The sequence below is a fragment of the Notamacropus eugenii genome, chromosome 5 (assembly GCF_028372415.1).
Source record: "Notamacropus eugenii isolate mMacEug1 chromosome 5, mMacEug1.pri_v2, whole genome shotgun sequence".
In the NCBI taxonomy this organism is placed as follows: domain Eukaryota; kingdom Metazoa; phylum Chordata; class Mammalia; order Diprotodontia; family Macropodidae; genus Notamacropus; species Notamacropus eugenii.
Window position 1 is genome coordinate 237,578,564 of NC_092876.1, and position 22,970 is coordinate 237,601,533.

Consider the following 22,970-nt stretch of genomic DNA (forward strand, 5'->3'; position numbering starts at 1 on the left):
TAAAGAGGAATCCTGGCTCTCTTGCTGAGGATTCAGGAAGTAGCTTAGTCTTATCAGTAATACATCTGCAAGTCACCTCTTTTCAAGGGTCATTTTTGAAAATCAGGCTTCTGACCTCATCTTCCATTTCCAAGGATGCATCCTATCTGTATGCAGCCTTTCATTATGAGGGATACAGTAAAGGCAGATTATATACACAGAACGTAGAAAATTCATTAGGTTACTATTCTGATTGAAAAGTCGTGTATAGGCCTTGACTGAAATTAGATATTGTCAGTGGTGACATTCTTGATAGTTTTCATTGTTTCTAACTCCTTTCTCTAAAGTTAAATGGTAAATTTTGATGATTTCTATTTAAAGTGAGTATTCAAAATTTATAACCATAGTCTTGTACTTGAAATACAAGTTATAATGATTCTGCATTATATTCACTTTTATATTCTTAAAGTATTTCCTAAAACTACCATTTTTTATTTTTATATTACCAATCTAATCTATTACTAAAGTCTTATTTAACCAAATGGTTTCATTCTAACTTTATCTTAGAATTCTATAACTTGGGAATGTTTTGATAAATGAATTCAAGGTTCATTTAATAATAGAGTTGAAATCCACCATTAAATTATATTTGCTAAAAGTTGCTTGAAAGTCTTTTGGTCATATTAAAATGTAATGTTATGTTTTATAACACTATCAGCTATAACTTTTAGGAGTTGGAATAGCAGTTACTATTTACAAGTCAAATCCATTTAAATGAAGTTCTAGGAGTTTTGTTGACTATGTTAGAATTCTCTCATGTAAAATGTCATTTGAAACAAAAAGCATACTGATTGGGAATTGGGGCTTTTTCTTGTACACATATTTCTTTGTAATGCTATTTTTAAATAAGGAGTTTTTTTCTACTATTGAGATGTTTTCATCTTAAACTGGTCTTTGTGAAATGACTTCCTTCTGCAATCTTGTTACTGAGATTAATTTCTCCTACAGTTTAAAAAATAAAAGATGACTTTGTTCAGTGACTCTAACTATAAATATCAAACAAGGCACAAACCATGGAGACAAAGATGTTTGCCACCATCATGGAGGATGTCCAGTGCTGTGTTGTGTTCATCCTTTGTTGCCGAAGAAGACCATGCCATTAGAGAAATGATGACATGACTTGCACTTGACTTTGTTTTGAGTGAGGGAGGGCTGTGCAAGGTCACCAGCCTCTCTTCTCCTCTGGAACCATCTGAATCCAGTGACCAGATATTCATCAAGATGACTAGAGATGGCCCAGGATACAATGGGAGACCTTGGTCCCTTTAGGGCAAGGTCTATTCAAGTACTTACTTAGGGTGAGATAATGCCTATTCAGTGAATAAGCCTATTTAAGAAGTAGTCAGGGGATGGCTCCTTTAATGAGGCAAAGAAAAATAACTACGTGAGGCTGGGAGGGAAACAGCAGTAGTTACTAATGATAATCACTCTTAAGCCAGGAGGGTCCAGAAGACAGCTTTTAGGCAGGGGCCTAGTGTTGTCCATCTACGTACCTAAACTTATGGGGAAGCTAGGTGGCAAAGTTGGATAGAGTGCTGGACCTGGAATCAGGAAGACGTCTTCCTGAGTCCAAATCTGGTCACATACTTACTAGCTGTGTGATGCTGGTTAAGTCAATTTTAATTTTTTTTTTCACTTAAGGAAAATCTCTTTTTGTAGCTTGAGTATAGACTGGGGTAGGAAGACACTTCAATCAGGGAGATGTAGGGTTAACAGAATATAAAATCTTTGCCATACATTAATAAGCCTATCTGACCACATGTTCTCTTTTCCCTTGGAGCCAGAGCTCTGATCCCAGGTTTAAAGGTACACAGGTATCTCAATCACGGATGTCTTGCTGCTTTGAATGGCAGCTGTGATACATTCATTCTATGTTACATAGAGCCCTGACATGTGCTGAGCCAATTAGGCACTAAACTTTTCCATCAATTAGGGGCCCAGTCTTTATTATATATTCTGGGAGCTTGGATTTTGCTTTGGGGCTCACTCATGGGACTATTTCTTTGTGATTTGGCCAGACAAGACTCTGAGTAGCCATTGTTAAGAGGCCCCTTGGTTTTGAGAACTAGATGATGGTGCTCCCTGGTCTGGTGATGTAAATTGTTTATTCTGGTTAGGCAGTTGGCGCCAGGTCTACTGGATTCTTTCTTGGATACTCACTTCTATATCTTTTATCTTTCTGCATTGTTTAATTAGAGTAAGATTATTAACCTCTTTGAAACTATCTTTCCTTTAAAAAAGCAGATCAAGGACCTGTGTTAGTAGCCCTCCTGTGTGCTGGTGTTACTGGTCTTTCACTTTCACAGCACTGCTATGTCCAATGCAGAGTCAAAACGAAAGAGGGCTTTGGAGATGATGAAGTGTTTCTGATGCTCCTGTTTGGAGATATTATGCAGATTGCATCAAGACACAGAACATGCAAAGTTCCTAAGATGAGATCTATAATTGTTAATTAATACTAATAAATTCTAACGATCCACTAGGTGGATCAAAACACCTGTTATCACGACTATTATATGTACTTGGATGGACAACCTATAGAACAGTCCCATCAGCTTACATATCATGAACAGATCCTGCTCACTGACAATAAGCTGAGTCCAGAATTGAAAAGGGCAAAGATACCAGGCTGGTTTGCTTAAAATTATGGTGAGTTTTCAGTGAATCCAACTTTCTCCCTGAAATAAAGTTCTATCTTTTTACAAACCAATAGTCTTCAGATGATATTGTGTGCCTGAGGGTCTTTTAATACCACAGACCTCAAAAGAATTAAAATTGCGGGACTTCCAATGGGCACATGGTATACACAGGTAGGTTGCAGTGTATTCTCAATAAAGGATTAATGAAGATGTCATTAGAGGGATGTATGACTAGAAAGGAAGATTCTAGAGATGTGCTTACTTGTACTAGACAGTCATAGAATGTAATTATTCAAAACTAAGCCAAATAGTGTAATAGCACAGAAAAAACAAGAGAACATTTTCCCCATGAGTTTCCCCTGCTCTTCCACACATAGCAAGAGTGAATACTCATAAGTATCATGCATGGGGGGGGATGGGGGGTCAGGTAGCAGTGGAGAACATGGATGTAGGGAACATGTGAGGCCAGCACAAACAAATGGAAAGGCAATTCTTGCATTCAACACCATGTCTCCTAATGTCTCACTTCTCTGCTGGGCTTGCTTCCCAATGTACTCCTTCTCACCACTCTCTCTCCCCAGTGAGCTGTTCTTGTTGCTACCCGTTACTGGGATTAAGCTGTGTTCTTCGAAGTGTAAGGGAGTGAACAAGGTACTGAACAGAGAGTCATTAAGACCTGGGTTCAGATATTTTTAACTGTGTGGCTAGTTACTAACTAGACACTAATTAGTGGGTTAGTTATTCTACTGCTTTGTGCCTTGGCTTCTCAGCTTTAAAATGAAGGAGTTAGACGTGTTCATTCTAACACTAAATCAAATACCCTTTTCCTTAGTTATCAGCAAGACAACTGCTTCTGTTTCTGACTTCAGAGTTCTTAAATCACATTTTTTTTTGTGTATTTCAACTCTTGAAGTCCATTTTTCTTACGTATTATTTTCACCTTTGCATCTAGTCTCCCGCCCCACATTTCTCATCAGTTTCTCTCTATAACAGTTGAGGAAGTCAATTGAGTGATAGCTGTACAATCTTGGTCTAATAGCTGTACAAGGTGAAATAGGCTGATGTGAACCACACCAGCCATGACTGTCATTGCTTGCATTGAGGACAAAGGAAAAAAACCGAATTGGAGACCTCTCTGTAAAATTTAACTACAAGTACTGTGGAACAGAAGAACAAATATTCTTTTAAGTATTCAAGTTAGACCTCCTAAACTCCATTTAGGTACCCTTATTTGAGGCATTGTCAATGCTTGAACTTACTCAGGACATGGATGCTCTGCATATCCCAGATTAGCCTTTTGATCCCATTTTCCATAACTATTGCTCAAACCATACAGAGATATAGCTACTTTCCAGGCAGGATCCCCTTTCTCTTTTTTCCTTTTTCTACATTGAAGGGAAAGAAGAGTACTGGAACTGCTGTATCTTGGGGACTTTGTAAATACTGGTAGACTGAAAAGACCAGAGAAATAGTTCTTTAAGTCTGTATAAGGTAGAATACCTTATCTAGGCTGCTATCTGAGCTGTGTGTGTGTGTACATATATCTGTTTATGTACATACATGTATCTCACATATCTGATTATGTCCTTCTACTTGGTATGATGGACCTCTGATTGTTAACTTTTGTTTCCCATACTTTTATATCACTTCTTCCTCTGTCTTCTTATTTGGCTTGAACTTCTGGATGTTGATCATAGCTCCAGTACTTGGACTTTGAACTCTAGCTAGGTCTGACGCTGTAGAACAGGAGTGGGGAACCTGTGGCATTGAGGCTGCATGTGGCCTTTTAGGTCCTTGAATGGGGCCTTTTGACAGTCCAAGTTTTGGCAGGACAAATCCTTTTTTAAATTTTTGCTGTTTTAATTTTTAAAAAAATTTATTTATTTACTTTTAGTTTTCAATACTCACTTTTACAAGATTTTGAGTTCTAAATTTCCCCCTCTCCTTCCACTCCCTCCCCCTCCCAAGATGGCATGCCATCTGATATAGGCTATACATGTATGATCCTATTAAATATATTTCCAGATTAGTCATGCTGTGAAAGAAGAATCAGAACAAAAAGGAAAAACCATGAGGAAGAAAAAACAAAAAACAACAAAAGAAAGAGAAAATAGTCTGCTTTGGTCTGCATTCAGACTCCATAGTTCTTCCTCTGGATGTGGACAGCATTTTCTATCATAAGTCTTTTGGAATTGTCTTAGGGTATTGCATTTCTCAGAAGAGCTAAGTCTAACAAAGTCATTCATCCCACAACGTTGTTACTGTGTATGACGTTCTCCTGGTTCTACTCACTTCGCTTAGCATCAGCTCATATAAATCTTTCCAGGTTTTTCTGAAGTCTGCCTGTTCCATCATTTCTTATAGCACAATAGTATTCCATCACATTCATATGCTACAACTTGTTCAGCCACTCCCCATTGGATGGGCATCCCCTCAATTTCCAGTTATTTGCCACCACAAAAAGAGCTGCTATAAATGTTTTTGTAGATGTGGGCCCTTTTCCCTTGATCTCTTTGGGATACAGATCTAGTAGTGGTATTGCTGGATCAAAGGTATGCACAGTTTTATATAGCCCTTTAGGCAATAAATTCTTTAACTAAAAGGATTTGTTCTGTCAAATTTGGATTCAGTCAAAGGGTTGCACTTGAGGATATAGAAGGCCACATGTGACCTTGAGGCCACAGGTTCCCCACCCCTGCTCTAGAAATTAATTTCAGGTTTACCCTAAAGACTCACTAACCACGCTTCTCTTTTCTATATGAACTGGATCTATGTCCAAGATTTCTAACATAAGCCAGCCTATGTGTTCAATCTCAGATTAGCCTGACTCTCAGTCTTAACCCTACCTGTTCAGAGACACTCATATTGATGTTATTTTTTTAGTGATAATGGTTTTTGTTTATTTGTGAGGCAATTGGGGTTAAGTCAGTTGCCGAGGGTCACATAGCTAGTATCAAGTATCTGAAGCTGGATTTGAACTCAGGTCTTCCTGACTCTAGGACCAGTGTTCTATCCACTACGCTACCTAGCCGCCCCAGTTCTGATATTTTTGGCTATTTTTTGGACCTAGAGAAAGTGGAGAGAAACTTGATCATGGTCCTAGGTCATGGATAAATATGACCTAGGAGCAATGTTCCTTTCCACTTTACTCTCAGTAAAAGGTAAAACTTGGTAGAACTCTAAAATAGGGTGGGAAAAAGCTCTAGTCAGTATTGTGAAACACTAGACTCTGAGCTCTGTGCTGTATAACCTTTAGGCTTGAGCCAATTATATTTTTAAGACTATAAGGCTATATTTTTTTTGCTCTCCAGTCATCTCTCAATTACTAATGATAATAAGAGGAGGGAACTGTACAATGGGGAACTTCTCAGAATTAGTTTGTTGGATGTCCAGTTTAGACATGCATTATATGATTTTCCCCCAGCAGCTTTACTTTTAAAATTATATTTAATTTAGATCAGTATTAAAAATTAGCTTTCATTCTCATGCTCAGAAATGCAATAAGTAATACATAAAGCCAAGCAGATGAATAATTTGCCATGAATAATCTGCAGAATAAATAATCTATATTTCAAAAAACTGACAACTTGTTCTGTTTTTACTCTAATGGCTTTGAAATTGAATTTGGCCTGGATGAAGTGGTAATGCTTTGGAAGTGATCAGATTTTGTAAATATCTAGGGACTTGTCTAAATTCCCTTTATGAATAAGGGTGAAGTCAAGTAAAAGCTCAGAATGGTTTTCTTTCATCATTGCAATAGAAGTATATTTGATATCTTTTCCCAAAGCACTTTTATATATACTTCCTCATTGGATTTTTCACAACAACCCTATGAAGTACGTAGAGGAGGTATTATCTTCTTGAGGAATCTGACTCACGGAGAAATTAAATGACATCTCAGATTTTACATACCAAGTTTATATAAAAGGGCCTAGAATATTTGTTGTTGAACTTCTCAACCGTGTCTTAGCTAAATTTATATCTCTCCCAGTGGCTATCTTATGAGGAAATCGAGTAAAATAGAATCTATGATTTCTAGAGTATTAGTAAGCACATAATATGTACTTAATTTTTGCTAACTGATTGGTTCGAGTATGTATTTTTTTTACATATTTAAATATTTCAAAGATCTGGGATTTTCTTTCTTTCTTTCTTCTTCAGTCACTCAGATTATAGGCCTCTGTGCCTTAGTGGATAGACTTTCAGAGGTGTGGTGATTTAGAAATTCGTTATTTTGTAGACGATCTGGTGATGAGTATCTTCAAACTTAACTAGATTGCTTTCTGATCTAGAGTTCATTGCTAGAGTCACACTTGAAGCATTTCCAGCTTTGTAGGATCTTCCAGGATCTCTGTCACAGAGTCACCCCGTTTTTCTGGGGTTCTCTTTCTATCTTTTCCGGATGCACATATTCTCCTAACCTATATTTACCCAAGCAAGCTGTGATTCCTCAGAGAGAACATTCCTATAACCATTTTAAAGGTAGGAGAATAATGCTCTATATGTTAGATAGGGTGGGGATGGGGACTACATTCTTAACACTGTAGCTCCTGAACTACCAGCAGTGTGCTATTGGTAATTACTCTCATTAATCATTTATTACCAAATCAAAATAACAGAAGTTCATGTTTGTGTATAAGCACACACACACACTCAATAGTTTGTCTGTTATCAATGTTACCACCAAAGTTAGCTCAATCCCTTAGAATAGCATTAGTTGATACCTTTTCATTTGTGTGGGAACTCAGTATTACTTTATTGAGTATGTCTTAGGATTTTAAGTATATAGTCTTTTTTCATATATCCTTTCAATAAGATTAAAGTTAAAATTACTTCCTCAAAAAAGGTTTTTACATTTCTTTCTATGCCTTCTTTGGTTTTTCTCAACATGTTTTATACAAGAGAAAAAAGTAAAAAACAAATCCCACAAAATACATAATCTTTCTCCAATTTTAAAGTACAGAAGTTCTTAACCTGGGAAATGTGAACTTGTTTTCTTAATATTTTGGTAACTATTTTGATATAATTGATTTTCTTTATAATCCCATATATTTTATTTTACACATTTAAAAACATTATTCTGAATAGGTGATCCTAGTTTTCCCCAGACTGCCAAAGGTATCTATGACCTAAAAAAAGGTTAAGAACCCCTGCCATTGGGAAGGGCATGCATAGTACAAATTCTTTATAGATCTTCATGGATCACAGATATACAATCTTCTCTGTGATTCCATAGAAGTGCTTTACATCAAGTTGTTTTTCTTAACTGTCAATCCTAACTGCCAACAGCAACTATTTCCCCAACCTTCTATTTCCAATCAGAGCTACCCTAACAATATCTGTGGTGCCTGTGACACAGATAGTTAAAGCAAGGATTATATTCCTTTGGTAAAGCCTTTCAGAATAGAGGATCTCCTGCAAACCACAAATGACACATGAAATAAGGACTTTAGGGGTGGGGTTATTTCAACAAATAAGGCAATATATTTTAAAGTACCTTAAGAAGCATAAAGTGGCTTGTCACTACTAGGCTTGGATGTTGTGATATAGGTGCCTCCCAAACTTCACACATGCCTTATTTAGTAAATATTTCTGAGACCATGATGCTAATGAGGCCAATTTTCATGCATGGGATCAATTATCTTTACTCTCTTCCACAGCCACATAATATGGGAAAATCCAAAGTTCAAGACAAATAAATTGGGTTTATTCTTATTACAAAAATCCTAATTATCCCTCAAGTGTTTGCTATAGGTCACGAGGGATTCAAATGAGAGGGTATGAATGGAGTGAAGCAGGTCCATCACTGTCATTGGAAATACAACTCAATGTCTAAGTTTAATGGGCAGTGGATCAGTAACATTGTTTTTGTTTGGGAAAGACAGCATAACTATTTTATAATAGGTGTGTCCCTGGAAAGTTACATGTAAATAAAATTTTTGATCATAAAATAGTATTTTCCAGGGACTTACATTATAATTTCAAAGATAGTGTTCCTTACTTTCTGATTCAATTCAACTTGACAACTACATGAATTAACAAGAAACATTAGAAACAAAGTCTAAAAATTAAAAAATAGAAGAAAATGTAAGGCATCTCATATCTAAAACAACTGACCCAAAAAACAAATCAAGAACAGGTAACTTAAGAATCACTGGACTGCTTGAAAGCCACAACCAAAAAAAGAACCCAGATATCATATTTCAAGAAATCATGAAAGAAAACTCTTAGAATCTGAGGGCAAAATATTAAAAGAATTCAGCGATCGCTCCCTGAAAGAAATCTCAAAATGAAAACTCCTAGTACTATCATAGCCAAAATCTGAAACTTTCAGGTCAAAGAAGAAAATATTATAAAAAGCCAGACACAAAGAATTCATGTACAGAAGAACTACAGACAGTATCACACAAGATTTAGCAGCTACCATCCTAAAGAAGCAGAGATCATGGAATATGATATTCCTAAAGACAAAAGATAAAGACCAAGAACATGATGCAACAAGAATAACTTGCCTGGAAAGATTCTGTATAATCCTATAGTGGAAAAAATTAACCTTCAATGAAATAGAGGACTTCTAACCATTCTTGAAGAAAAGACCAGATCTGAATAAAAACTTTGAAATATATATGGAGAAGTCAGGAGAAACATAAAAAGGAGAAAGTGAACAACTGCAAGGGACTTTATAAAGATGAACTGTTTATATTCTGATGGAGGCGGGGATGATACAAGAGCCCTTATATCTTAAGGGAGTGAAGATAGAGGACCTCAGAATGACTTTGTTATGTCTTGATGATATTGAAAGAAACAGTACATAATTAAATTATTGTATCCTGGGCCGTCTCCAGCCATCCTGATGAATATCAGGCCACTGGATCCAGATGACTCGGGAGAAGAAAGTGAGGCTGGTGACCTTGCACAGCCCTTCCTCATTCAAATCAAAGTCAAGCGCAAGTCATGTCATCATCTGGATGTCATGGTCTTCTTCAAGAACGAAGGACAAACACAACAACAACAATAACATAATTAAAACCCACAGCCAGGGTTATATGTAATGTGGACACCCTGGAGTTCTTTTTAGTAGAATCACGGTGAAGCAAAGATGTCCACTTCTATTTGACACAGGAATGGAAATAGTAGCGATAGTAGTAGTAGGACAGAAGAAATTGAAGGAATAAACATAGGCAAAGAAAAAACAATATTATCACGTTTTTGCATATGATAAAGTATGCTTAGAGAATCCTAGAGATTCAGCTAAAATTAATTAAAATAATTAATAATGTCAGTAGAGGTGAAGGATATAAAGTAAACCCACAAAATTTTCAGTATTTCTGTATAGTATCAATAAAATGTAGCAGGAAGAGATAGAGATATTTCATTTCAAATAACTACAGAATATATGATATTTGGGCATCTACCTACTAAGAAATACAAAAGGACTATATGAATAAAACTACAACACTGTTTATGGAAATACAGACCTAAATAATTGGGGAAACATTAATTGCTCATGGGTAGACTGAGTCAATCTGAAAAAAATGATGTTACCCAATTAATTTACTCACTCAGTGTCATAACAATCTACCATCCAGAGAAACAACTGGTGGAGTCTGAATATAAATTGAAGTATACTGTTTTCACTTTCTTTTTGGGTGTGTGTGTGGCTTTTTCCTTTTGCAAGCCACAATTGTTTTACAAACTGATTTTTCTTTCACAACGTGACTGATATGGAAACAGGTTTGACATGATTGCAAATATATAACCTATATCAAATTGTTTACTGTTTTAGGGAGGGGAAGAGAGAAAATTTGGAATTCAATTTTTTTTGTAAAAAATGAGTGTTAAAATTATCTTTACATGTAATTGGAAAAAATAAGATACTATGTATATGTGTACATATATATATATATATATATATATATGAATTCTAGTTGCTTATTTTGATTCCTTGTTATTTACCTAGCATTCTATTTGAAGTAAATATTCATCTACTACAGTGTCATGTAATTAATTTTACCTACTTTGGAGATTCAGAAGGAAACAGAGACTTTTAATTGATTTGGGTTAGATGATATACCCAAACAGTTCCTAAGAACCTGAATGTGACTTGGGAGCACTGTATTTATGAAGAGAAAAAATGTCCAGTATTCCTATAGTTCCTTAAAGCTAATCAAATGTTTCATATACATTATCTTATTTGATTCTTATGGCAACCCGATGAGGTTCTATAAATTACATCTTTACCTTCATTTTATAGATAAAGAAAAGTGAGACCCAAGGGGCATTCTGAATTTGCCCATGATCATACAACTAGTAAATGGCAGAAATGGAATTTGGACCCAGCTTTTCCCTTCCTCGAGGTCCAGCATTTTTGTCTGAAGGGAAGATGCAGAGGAGAGACTTGCCTACTAAAGGGGTTGCTTTTCAGTTTGTTCTTCTACACTTATCCTTTGGATATCATAGGAAAAAATGTCCAGTTTCATAAGTCTCAAGCCTTGTAATGGGAAATTAGAAAGTTGTGACTGATCCTACGAATAGCACCTCTGTAAAAATGGACTTTGAAAGTTTCTAGTTGAAAATACATAGCTGGTACATAGTGAAGGACAACTGAGAACTTGTTTCATGCTATTATACAATTTATACTCAACTGACCTACTTATCAAAATTGGTCTAAATTATAAAATTACTTTGGCAAAAGTTTGTAAGTGTATTCCTATACTGGAGTCTGAAACTTTTCACTTTGGCACTTTTAGGAAGGCATTTAGGGAGCCTCTGGACTATGTATTTTGATTAGTTTCAAAACCAATCTAAATTTTCATTAATGCAGCTCAAGTCTTGAAAGTCATCAATATCACCATGTAGTTTCAGTACAGATACTGTTTTTGGAAAGAAACTTAACCCCAGTGCTGAAAATCACTGCATATCCTGATTTTCTGGCAGCACTGCATTCATTCCCATCTGTTAGGCTGGCAGAATGCCCATGGAGAGTGCTCTAGGCCAATTTCAGCAGGGCATAGGTGCTAACCAAACATGGCTTTAGAACGACAGCTTTCATCACACAGCAAGCCCCGTCTCCTCTGCCTGGAGAGCCTGCTGTTTGCAAACAGTTCCAGCTTTGGGCCACATGCTTTGCTACATGGGAGCACATCTGCAGATGTTTGCAGGCATGATTAAAAAATAAATAAAACAAATGTTTGGTTGTATTTCAATTTCATTCTGCCTCAGTAACTATAATTTAGCATTGGAGAAGAGCATTTTCCTTTGGGAAAACAGACTATTCTAATGGCCCATCGGAATGGAACCCTAGAATTCAGCATTTTATAAATGTCTTTAAAATTGTAGGGATTTGACTGGGTGCAATTAGTACTTTGAAATTGTCATTCCCATGATTTGCTTGCCTTAGTAGGATTACCCTTGTAAATATTTTCTTAGTGTTCTTTAATGTAAGAAATATTTCATCTTTATCATTTTCTCTGCTTTGACATTTTAAATTATGGTGGAGTCCTATATAAAGCTGGGTTTCAAGAAAAGTGTTAGCATCTCTGTTCTAGAATGTCTATATCATGAAGAATTTTTTTTGGACTGTGTGTGATTTCATTGGTATAGAGTACTGTTAGAGAGGAATTTTTTTCTTTCTAATTTTTATTAATGCATATCAACAACTGTTTTGTAATTTACAAGCTCAGATAGCTGCCTGGGAGTATGTCTGGGTCACATAACTAGTATGTGTTAGGGGAAGGACTTGAAAACGGGGCTTACTGATTCCAAGGTCAGCTATACTGCTTCTAATGAATAGATGTTTATGTAATAATAACCATAGGGCTGGGGGCTGGCGCATGCCCTGCCACTAAGGGGCACTAGCACATTGGTTTCAGTCCTAGGGAACTTGGCCCCAAAGAAGGAGTCAGGCTCTTCTCATACTCTGATATATTATACCCCCTTGCCAGGGGAAAACTCAAGACTGTTCTTTAAAAACTCTTAGGTTTGGCTAATATCTAAAGTTTCCCCAAAAGGAATTTTTAGAATTTCTTCTAAAACTGCACTTGCTGTATAAATAAAGCAGATCATGTTTAGGAAAACAATTTCTCTCACCATGAAAGAAATATGAAAAAAATACAAAAGATTCATAAATACACCTTGTCAAAGACAATATCCCATCTCTCCTACCCTGTTCTCCCAGGAGGCTGATATTTAAATCATTAATTAATAATGTTAAAGTTTAATCATTAAACATTAAAGCACAAAACACTTTGTGGTACTTCTGAACAGCCATTTGACCTTACTTTGGTTCTGTACTGTGAACAACTCTGTCAAGGTCCATATTTTCTAGTAAGTTAGAGCATGACTTGGCCTCACCATCTATTTTCTCCAAGAAGTACAGTTATAACTTCAGGGAGAAACCTTGCTGAGTCACTTGGATGTCTCAATGACTCCAGATTCCTAGAGTGCACAAGGTAATTGTGAAGGCTTGAAATGCCCATCGTGGGATAGCTGTTTGATTGCTGTGTTCAGGGAAAGAAAGACAAAGCAGAAGAGGCAGCTATGGCTCTAGGATCCAGTCTCGGGATGACCATGTGCTTATGCTGTCATGTAATTGCTGGGGTGAGGAGAATTCTCTATTTTCCCCATATAAGTAGTCTACAAGTCTCAAGTCATGTTCAGAAGGGAGGAAGGCTAGAGTGATAACGAAAGTTATCTTTCTTTTTAAAGTCAACTGAGTGGGTGACACCTGCTATACAGTGGTCAATACTGTTTGGCACCTCTGTGATGTGAAATAACTGAATGTGTCTTTTGTTCCCCCCCAAGGTACCCATCAGAAAGCTCATAGTATATGGCACTATGGAAAGGGTCCAGCTCCATCCATTTTCCTCTGATTACCTTTAAATATACTTATAAATTGCTTATATACATGGAGAATATTACTTGTTTTCACAATATAAACAGATGTATGATATGGTGAGTTACTTTTAATTGGAAAAGTTAGTTTTGTAATTTAACATTTTCTTGAGGTCTTTGAAAGTTGCTAAATGAATCTAAAAGAACAAATAATAACATTTCTCCTCTGAAGTAGAAGTCCCAGGGTACAACACTTTTTTTTCTACTTAAAGTGAGGCCTTTTTTGAATCTCACCTGAGATTCATGGAGGAAGAGGGAAGATTAAACCAAGAAAAAAAAGTCAATCTCTCTTTTTTCACCATGGGTTTGACTTGGAATTGGACTCTATGGGAAATGGTTTTTTAGTTCCACACCCCAAGAGCCAGGCTAAAGACCAATTAAACTGAGGAGTATCTTGTGAATTAACATATCATAACTAGTGATTAAACAAAAGTCATACATCTGGAAGTGAAATTAGAGATAATTAAAGACCAGTGACATCAGCCTCTAATGTGCTCTTAAGTTAATACGATGTCTTGGTATCACTTTCAGAATCTCTACAAGAATTCCTTATCTGTCTCCCTTTTTCTTACTTTTCTCTAAATCTGTTTTGCCTGTTAGAACCAATATTTAAGAGATTAAAAAAAACTTTATTAACAATAATTATATAAACATTAAGTATCTATTATTATTTTCCAGCTTTGTTTAGTTACTAGAATTACAACATGTTGAGAAACTACTCTGTGTCTATGTGTGTGTGTGTGTGTGTGTGTGTGTGTGTGTGTGTGTGTGTGTGTTTAGGTATATATTACATTGGAGGAAAAAAGATGAATCTAAATTATTTTTGCTATTTAAAAATGGCAAATACATACCATTTTAGCTACATTATGGGTTAAAATGTCTAATGCGAGCTTGTTTGAAAACCTAGGCACAATTTATAACATTATTTTTCTAGAAAAATGTATTTTGAGTCCCAAATAACTGATTGATAAATTAACTTTTGGCATATCCAGTTATGTTTGAAATTTTCAGGACTGGTTCATCTTATCAGTTGGAAATAGCTCAAATGATGAGAGCACATTATATATATCTATATGTATATAGATACATACTTTAAGTTAATTTTCCAGAGTTAGCCACTATTTAGTTCATGGGCCAGAATCCTATTCCATGTAACTTTCGAGAAAGATTCCCTATGGTTTGATTTTCTTTGGAATATTTTCCAGTTATACGTCAAGAGAATTTCAAGATGTTAATAGTGAAAAACGCAATAGGAAGTTAATACAGAAAAAAAGATAACCCAATATATGAACCTCTTGAAAAGAGACAATGAAAGCATTTTTTAGAAAATCTGTCGACTTTAAAAAAAAAGTCTTGAAAGGTGAAAATTCTTGACTTTAGTTAGCCATGCATGTTAAAGTTGCTGAGTGGAACAGTTGATGGATCTTTTATCTCTGACTTCAAAAATTGTTCAGGTGGGGGTCAGATCTCTGTGTTTGGCATGGACCAAAGAACAATTAGCCCTATGTAGCAAAGGCAGATCAATTAGAGTAGAATGAACAGTCTTAACCTAAGACGTGTAAGGTTGAGTGAATGATGGGCCTGGGACTGCCTCCAGGGAAGACAGGAGATTTTTAGTTATTATGTCAGATTCTAAGAAAAAAAAAAAGGTTGTTCCACTGCAGTTTTCAAATCCCTAAAGTCTGTCTTTTGTCCTTTGCTTGGCAGGAAGCTAATCTGGAAAAACCCTCTACAGGACTACTCATACCTCAGCTGCCTAATTTGAAATCATATGAAGTATTAAAATGCCAGGAGATATGAAAGTTTCTCTATCATATTCACTTATAAAACATGTAGATATGAAATATATTTCTTCCATAGATTGTTAATAAACATGGCAGTAATGTAACCAAGTGACTCCATCAGTTTTATTATATACTTTTAAAAGTTTTATTGATACTTTTTGTTTTTTAGACCACAATAATTTCCCCATATACTCCCACATTGGCCCCAGAGAGAATATTTTCTTGAAACAACAATAAATAAATCTGTAAGGCAAAAATGACTGAATCAGCAACTGTGTCAGACAGGGTGTTTACCATTCTGTTTTCATAGTTCTCCATGTGTCTATTAAGAGGATGTAATTTTATTTGATCGTTTGTTTCCCCACGAACAACACTGATCATTACATTTACTCTCTTAGTTTTATTTTAAAAATTTAATTTCACTGAACAAAAGTCTATTTTCTCTCTCCCACCTTTACCCTACAACCTACGGAGAAAGAAAAGGAAAAAGATAAAAACCACAATCTGAATTCATCCCTTCTTTATTCAGGTGGGAGGGAGCACACCTCACTGCTTATCCTCTGTCATCGTGGTTGTTCACAGTACTGACTTCAGTCTTGCAAAGTTGTTTGTCTTTACTGTTATTATTGTGTAAAACAGTCCTGATTCAGCTCACCTCACTCTGCATCAGTTCATGGAAGTCTCACCAGGTTTCTCTGAAATCCTTTCTATCATTCCTGTACCACAGTAGTATTCCATTATATTAATATACCCTATTTTGTTCAGTTGTTCCCCAAACAATGGGCAAGCCCTCAGGTTCCAGTTCTTTGCCACTATAAAAAGAGTTGCTATAGATCTGCTTGTACATATGCTGCCTTTTCTTCTTTTTTTCATCTCTTTGGAGTATAAGCTCAGTCCAAAGTTGCTCTAATCTCTGGGTCAAAGGGTATGTATGCACAGTTTAGTAACTTTAGGGGCATAGTTTTACATTGCTTTCCAGAATGACTAGATTAATTCACATTTCCACCGAGTGTGCATCAATTGTTTTCCCAAAGTCCCTCCAACATTTATCATTTTCTTTTTTTGTCAGCTTTGTCAATCTGATGGGTTTGAAGTGATCTGGAGCATTTTGTTTCATAAGGATATTGATAGGTTGGATTTCTTTCTTTGAAAACTCTTGTTCACATACATTGACCATTTGTCACATCTCCAGTTTATCAATTGGAGAAATCCATTGGATTAAAAACTTACAAATCTATCCCTTCATTATCTATGTACTTCCAGAGATATGGTTATGGTTAAATACTTGTGGATTCCTTGAATAATTAAAAGGGATATATTAAATACTCTTTATTTTAAAAAAAGCCTTATGGTGAGGACTCTATTTTAATGTAATGAAGAAAGCTATTTTGACTTTTTCTGTTTGGTCAGGCCTCATTTTAAACACCTTGACATTCAGACCTGTACTTTGGCAGTTTCAGAAGATGAATTCAGATTTGTCTTAGGACACAAAATAAATGTGAATCTGGGGAAAAATTATCTTAATGTAAATTCTGAAGTATACAGAGTTTGAAAATAATGATAAGTTGAATAGGATCAACATAGTGTATATGAAGTACTTTGTAACAAAACATCATAGACATGCTTGTTATTCTTATGAGGAGGAATTCATATATATATATATATATATAGTATTCCATATAAAAATTGGAAGTTATTTGGCAGGGAAGAACTCTGGGAGGGTTGGGGGTGGTGGTGGTTCCAACAGGGATTGGGCATCCTCAAAGGGCAAAAATCCCCATAAATGTCTCAATTGAGAGGCAGGCAGTATGGTAAGGGGTGAGGAGAGAATGCTGTGTTTGGAGTCAGAGCAGCTGAGTTTAAATGCCAACTCTGTCACATAGAAGTTTGTGCCCACACAGGAGTCGCTTGACTTCTCTAGGTCTCCGTTTTCTGTACTGTAAAATGAAGCGTTGGATTAGATGAACTCCAGCTTTAGGTCCTATGACCCTACATATCAGTTTACACTAAACAATCAACTGATTAATTAAATCATGGATCCTAAGGGCTTCTAGACCTTTTCATTTGCTGAGACTATCTCCCCCTAGAGAGCAGAGATTGTCTCACTTTTTCTATATTTAATCCCTGATACTTAGCACAGGGTTTGGCACATAGTGCCAACTTCATAAATGCCCCTTTATTCATCCGGTCAAAAGAAAATTTTGCTATACTACTGGAGAGAACCAATCATTTAGAAGTCATATCAAAGTTTTCCTCTTTTTAGCTAGTGGAAGGGTACATCTCCACTAAATCCCATTTCCAGATGCCTTGTGGGGTGCAATGATCCTGCTTCCTCTAAGACTGTGTTGGGAGAAAGCAAACTCTGCCAGCTCACACTGTATTGGAAAGGGTTTGAGTGTGGGCCTGGCAAGTTAAAGTCAAGTTAACAAGTATTTATTAAGTGGCAGCTATAGGCTAGGCACTATAGGATACAAAGAAACGTAAAAACAGCCCCTGTCCTCAAGAAACTCATAATCTAACGGGGGACATGGCACGCAAACAACCAAGTATAAATAATGCCTATATCTATGGCATCTCTATCTTTATGTCTACCTATCTATATCTATGTTTTCTTAGGGATAATTTCAGAGGAAGGTGCTAGCATTTAGGAGATTGGAAAAGGATTCGTGAAGAATGAGGACTTTATCTGAGACTTGAAAGAATCAATGGAAGCCAAGAGACAGAGGGATGAGGATGGAGAGACTTCCAGGCATGGAGAACTGCTGGTGAAAATACATGGAGTCCCAAGAGAGAGTGTTTTGTGAGAGGAACAGCTAATAGGACAGAGCTGCAGAATCAGAGTATGTAGAGGAGAGGAAAGTCTATGAAGAATATAAAGGTAGGAAGGAGCCAGACTATGAAAGGCTTTAAAAATCAGAGGATTTCATGTTTAATCCTGCATGTATTAGGGAGCCATGGGAGTTTGTTGAATAAGGATTGACATGGTCAGACCGACATAAATTTAGGAAGATCACTGACTGGAGGATGGATTGGAGTGGAGAGAGAATAGGGGCAGAGACATCAACCAGAAGGGCTGTCACTATAGTCTAGTTGTGAGGAGATGATGGTCTGAACCAGGGAGGCAGCAGTGTCAGAGGAGAGAAAGGGGCATATGGGGGAGATGTTTCAAACATGGAAATGACAGGACTTGGCAACAGATTGACTATGGGAATAGTGGTGAGTATGAGTGAAAAACTGAGGATTGTATTTGGGTTTACCTGAGAGAATGGTGGTGCTCTTGACAGTAATAGAGAAGTTAGGAAGAGGGAGGATAGATTTTGGTGAAAGATACTGAGTTTGGTTTTAAACATGTTGATATTTAAGATATGAAACATGTTGAGAGAGAGAGAGAGAGAGAGAGAGAGAGAGAGAGAGAGAGAGAGAGAGAGAGAGAGAGAGAGCCCAGAGACATGGTTGAATCTATGGTTACTTAGTCAATCAGCAAGCATTTATTAGGTTCCAACTATGTGTTAGACGTTGTGCCAGTTGCTGGACATAGATAAAAATGAAACGGTTGCTCCCTTTTTGAAGCATACATTTTGTTAGAGGGGACAACTGGTACCTATACAAATATATGCAAAATAAATACAATGCAATTTTTTGAGGGGAGGGGTTAGAGTTGCACTAACAGCAAGGGAATGATGAAGAGTTTCATGTAGATGGTAAACTGAGAGAAAGTGTAGAAAGAAGAGAAAAGCAGGCTCAGGACAGAGCCCTGGGCTACACCCACACACGAGTGTCAAGGCTAATGAAGGATGGTGATCCAGCTAAAGAGACCAAGATCCCTCAGCTGTATTGGTGGGAGCAGAACAAGGGGAGTGCAGTGTTTTAAAAACCCAAGAAAGAGAGGCTGTAGTCAACAGTGTCAAAAACTGCAGAGGGGTCAGGAGGAGGATTAAGAAGAGGCCATCTGACTTGGCCATTAAGAGATCAATCACTGGTAACATTGGAGAAAGCAGTTTGGGTTGAGTGATGAGATCAGAAGACAGATTGTAAGGAAATGATGTGAGCGAGAGCAGAAGAGAGGAATGCAGACTTTTTCTGAGAGTTTAGCTGCGAAAGGGAGGCAAGGTATAGGATAATAACATGAGAGGTTAGTAGGTCAAGTGAAGGTTTTTTAAGGATGGGGAGACTTTGGTATGTTTGCAGGCAGCAAAGAAGGAGCCACTAGCTAGTAAGAATTTAAAATGAGAAGAGGGAATAATTGCAGTAAAAACGTGCTGCATGTAGTGGGAGAAAATAGAATCAAGGGCAAAAGTAGAAGCATTCGTGTTGGTGAAAAGGGTCAACTCCTTATCAGACTCTGGAGCAAAGAAGAGAAAATACAGAATACTGCTAAGGAGAGAAGAGCAAGCTCTTTACAAATAACTTCTTAAGAAAGTATGACACATGGTTCTCTTATTTCTGTGATATTCACTCAGACATGATAAACTAAATGCACTTCATTTGTTCTTTACACTTACAAAGAAAAAATTACTTTTAAACTTTTTGGTGATTTATATAGACCATACTCCACACCTTGGCCTCTGAAGGCATATACAAAGGAAAGACGGAAAATAATTAATAATGTAAAGGACGCCCACATCTGGTTGATCATCCCAGGTGAATCAAGCAAAAGCCTGATTTAACAGATGGACACTACACTGTTTCCTGATGGTAAAATCACCAGATGTTTAGAGATTCCAGAAGTACAAAGGCATAAGGAAATGGGTGAGTTTTCTGGCATGCCACTGAATTATCTTGCATTTCGCACTAGATGCTCTTGCACATGGGATGAATATGTGTGAATCATGTCATAAATTTAGTTTTAATTGAAATGTTTTTTTTTTTGTATTTCAGTTAAGCGTGGAAAAGCTGGTTCACACAACATTTAAAAATAAGCTAAATATTTTCCTGAAATTATCAACAGAGAAAATAGAACCTTTTTTGAGGTTAGAAAAATCAAAACAAGTATGTTTCCCATTAATTTTTATTTGGGCAAGTCCTTGTACAGATAGATTCTGGGACTATCTATCCTGATTATTTTTCTCTTCATGGAATTGGAAGAAAAGGAGAGAGCAAAGATTTTTAAGCACTATCTATGCTAATTGCTTTACAAATAGGATTTCATTTGAATAGACATATTATCCCTGCCCTCTCTTGTTGGTTGACTTCAACAGGTTTCTTTCACCACATTTGTGATTTATTGCAAACTTACCCTCAGCCCCCAACTGAAAGCTGAGACTAAACTGACTCAATGAGAGAGAAGGTTAAAGGTAGTATTTCTCAGTAAGTCTCAGGTTGAGATGGATGGTCAAAAGGAAGCCTTCATTGGAAAATAGAAATGGAAAGGACAATAGTGACACCATAGAGGAATGGAGAGATCTCTGGTGTGGTGGTCATGAAGCTTGGCTTCTACTCTTTGCTATGCTACCCACGCACTGTATGTCAATGGACAGATTATGAGCTGCTCAAGGTCAGAGACTGTCTTGTCTTTCCTTGTATCCCTAGAGCTTAGCATGATGATTGGCACATAATAGGTGCTGAATAAATATTTATTTACTGACTAACCAACTTTGGGCAAACCCCTTATCCTCATTGGTACTTTGGTTTCCATATTTGTGAACTCAGGAGACTGGACAAGGTGGTCTCTCTAAGGTATCTTCCAGTCTAATAATCGTACCTATTGTTGTGCCTTCATCTTGCTTCTGACTTGAAAGAATTTAGTGTTTGATGGGTGAGAAAGAGAAAAAATTGGTTCTCTACATTCTAGCAACCTTAATTATGTGAGTAGTAACTCTCTATCCTGTTCTTGTGATAGATGGTTATCAAGCTGAAGACCTGCTGAGTTACCCACCTGCTGCTGTGGGACTACTTAAAATTAGACTTGTGTGCCCTAGAATCTCTTCAGATTGCTTAGAATGCTAAGTACCCTGCTTTGAAGGAAAGAGAGAGAAAGAGAAGTGGGGGTGAAAGGGAGGAAAGGATGGGAGGGAGAGAGGGAACTCACAATGTGATTGTTCAGACCTGTGATTTTATCAGCATAGGACATTTCCAATGTGGAAACTACGTCTGCTGATAAAGCAATTTCTTCTAGCTTATAATCTTAGAGAATTAGCAGGAATGTTGAGAATCATGTTACTTGCTCATGGCTGTAGTTATTATGTGTCAGAGACAGGACTTGCACTCTCTGCCTCCAAGGTATCTGCTATGCTGTCTCTCAATGCAGTTTTTTGGGGGCTAGGCAATCAGGGTTAAGTGACTTGCTCAGGGTCATACAGTCAGTAAGTGTTAAGTGTCTGAGGTCAGAATTGAACTCAGATCCTCTTGATTTTAGGACTGGCACTCTATCCGTTGATTGTACCACCTAGCTGCCCCTCAATACTGTTTTAAAAATCAATTGTTGCCTTTATTTTGCTTTTACATCAATTCTTTTTTTCTAATGTATACCTCTCCCTTCCTTCCCCAGAAAGCCATCCCTTATGGCAAAGAATAAAAAAGACAAAAAACCAGTTCAGCAAAACTAACAAAGTCATAAAAAGATCTGATGTTCTATCCAGCATTCCCCACCTTTTGTCACCCACTTCTTCAGGGGAGAGGAAATATCCTCACATACTTCTTTTACATGATGAAATGTGATCATTAAAATTTCATAGCACTCAGTGTGGATTGCTTTGTTGCTCTTGCCATTTATTATTGTAGTTGTGTACAATAGATTGTTACACTGGTTCTGCTTACTTCACCTTGCATCCATTTGTATCTTCCTATGCTTTTCTGCATGTCTCAGTCATCACTTCTTACAGATGTTCCATTACCTTGGGCAGCTAGGTGGTGCTGTGGGCTTAGTGCTGGACCTGGAGTTAATGAGACCTGAGTGCACCTATCCACTAAGTTGTGTGACACTGGACAAGTCACTTAATATCTCAGACTCATCTGAAGAACAGGGGAAAAGAGAACACCTAATTCTAGGAGTATTGTGAGGATCAAACAAGATAACTTCTATAAAGTGCTTTGTGAACTCTAAAGTGCTATTTAAATTCCAGCTATTACAATTTTAAACAAACAATTCTCTCCCATGTGTTTACACCTGTGTTTCATCAGTCACCTGCTGCTGAATTTATGTTAAGTGATATATCAATTGATGAAAAATAGACAAGTCCCCAGTAAAAAGACCAGGACTTTTTATTCTATTTTCTTTAGGACTCTTTCTTGTTTCTTTTTCCCCCCTACGGTCTCCTAAATGACCCCTTTAATTTGTGTGTAAACAATGATTTCCAGCGTCTGCAGAGTTTCAATGCTTTCACAAAATATCTTCACTAATATCTTCTTTCTTAAGTGTGTATAAAGCTATTTCCTACTTTAAAATATTCATCTAATCTGAATATTAACTACCTGCCAAGTTCATCACACCTCTCCTATAAACATTTCCTTCCTGAGTGGAGAGGAAGCCCAAACAGTGTGGTCCTGTGTAGTGCTTTAGCTTTCTTTTTTATGATGGGTGCAGAGCATCTGATAATTCCCAGGTGTTTCAAATTTTCTCATGGTCTCCTTGTTATTTCTTCCTCCTTTCAGCTCCTTTGGCAATGAATATGACCAT

The 22,970-nt window shown here is 36.8% G+C and overlaps 1 long non-coding RNA gene across 3 annotated transcripts; it reads left to right on the plus strand.

The window, feature by feature from the left end:
* The first annotated feature begins 6,897 nt into the window (after positions 1 to 6,897).
* LOC140509109 (uncharacterized) lies at positions 6,898 to 15,444 on the plus strand. 3 transcript variants are annotated; one of them, XR_011968576.1, is made up of 3 exons: positions 6,898 to 7,160; positions 13,482 to 13,631; positions 15,279 to 15,444. It is a non-coding gene; the product is annotated as an uncharacterized lncRNA (long non-coding RNA). The 3 variants fall into 3 exon arrangements; XR_011968574.1 differs by lacking the exon at positions 6,898 to 7,160 and adding an exon at positions 7,985 to 8,066; XR_011968575.1 differs by lacking the exon at positions 6,898 to 7,160 and adding an exon at positions 7,987 to 8,133.
* The last annotated feature ends 7,526 nt before the right edge of the window (positions 15,445 to 22,970 follow it).